The 1,776-nt window shown below is 31.6% G+C and overlaps 1 pseudogene; it reads left to right on the top strand.

The window, feature by feature from the left end:
- The first annotated feature begins 306 nt into the window (after window positions 1–306).
- On the top strand, window positions 307–413 carry LOC137838955 (small nucleolar RNA R71; annotated as a pseudogene).
- The last annotated feature ends 1,363 nt before the right edge of the window (window positions 414–1,776 follow it).

The raw sequence follows: 1,776 nt of genomic DNA, 5'->3' as shown, positions 1-1,776 counted from the left end.
GATAATTGCACGTCTTGTATATGTTTAGGCAATTTCGCCATTTGTGCAATTAATGTCTCAATTTGTTGTGTCAGAATTTTATTCTGAGCTAAGAGTGCATCTGAAGTCAACTCTAACAACCCTTTCTTCTGAGTACCTTGTTTATCATGTTGAGCTTGATAATCAGTTGATGTTAATGCATCAATAATCCTTGTCCCTTGTTCTACATCAAGAGCCATAATTGTGCCACCAACTACAGCAAATAGAAGTATCTTTGTGTCAGATCTGAGACCATTCAGGAATATACTCAGTTGAGCAATATCTTCAAACCCATGATTTGGGCATTTTCTAAGCATCATTTTGAATCTTTCCCATGTCTCACAGAAAAATTCATTTGCTCCTTGTCTAAACATAGAAATTTCAGACATCTCTTTGATGTAGCGAGAGATTGGAAAAAATCTTTGCAGAAATATTTCCTCTACATCATTCCAGCTAGTAAAGCTCAGATTTGGGTATGATTTGAACCATTCCTTAGCCTTTCCTGCCGATGAAAAAGGAAACAAGCGCATATAAACATTTTCAATATCACTTGATTGAAAGCCCATTGTTCCCACCAGTTCATAAAATGTAGACAAATGTGAATATGGATCCTCATGATCCATTGTTGTAAATTGATAGGCATTGATGAGAGTGACAAAAGCGGGTTTTATTTCCAAGGCCTTGGCGGTAGCAGGTATTGCAATACTAGAAAAATGTCTTGGCCCTTAGTACATGACATAATCTCTGAATATCCTCCTAGGAGGTGGTGCTTGCTCGTCTGCCATGTTACTTTCCTCCTGAAAAATGTTGTTAGTGGGAAAAGAAAAGTGGTTAAGGATTCCTCTCTAGTATCTTCTTGTCTTTCTTTTTGTCTTTGTTTTCTTGTTTCTTTTGGCTACCCTGTCAATCTCTGCTTTAAATAATAATTTTTCTTTGGGAATTTGGCCTCTCAATATCATACAAGACAACTAAATCAAGGATTAGCACAAGGATTTACTAAAGTAACAGAGTATATTTTTTTATTTAAAAAAATTAAAAACAAATAAAAGAAAATAAATTCAAAATAAATTTCAAGATAAAATAAAAAGAAATTTGCAAAATAAAATGAACAAAAAAAAAACATAGTAAACAAATATAAACAAACTAAAGAAATATAAACAAGAATTAAGAACTATTAACAAAAAATAAAAATAATTAGAATATTCACAATATTTAGGAATTCATACTCAAGAATCAAAATGCTCCCAGGCAACGGCGCCAAAAATTTGTTGACTTTTTACGGAAAGTGCATTGCATTGTCAGAAGTAATAATATGCCCCTAAGGATGAATATCAAACCTACAAGGAACAGTTGAATATTCAAGTAAAAGATACGCTAAATATAAAACAGAATAATAAAAATTTGTTGTGATGAAAATGATTAACAAGAAAACAAGGCAAAGAGTTGTTGCTTCAATTGGAAAAATTGGGATTGAGTTTCATTTTTCTCACTCTTTTGTAGTTAGATAAGCCTGATAATATTATGTCCTTTGGTTCATATTGATTCCCGTATAAAAATCATTTATATAAATTCCTCGCATATAAAATTCTTAAGATTCTTCCTAAATATCGATTCCTCGCATATTTATAAAAAGAACTTAGTATTAAAATCAGACGTTGATAGCAATTAACATTTTAAGTTTATTCCTATCACTCAAATATGTCAAGTATTATTGATTAGGTGAGAACCCTAAAAATACTTTCCAATCAGATTTAAGAT

Source organism: Phaseolus vulgaris, chromosome 4, assembly GCF_051622355.1.
Source record: "Phaseolus vulgaris cultivar YP4 chromosome 4, ASM5162235v1, whole genome shotgun sequence".
Lineage (NCBI taxonomy): Eukaryota > Viridiplantae > Streptophyta > Magnoliopsida > Fabales > Fabaceae > Phaseolus > Phaseolus vulgaris.
Note: the sequence above shows the minus strand (reverse complement) of the source record. Positions and strands in the feature narration are given on the sequence as shown.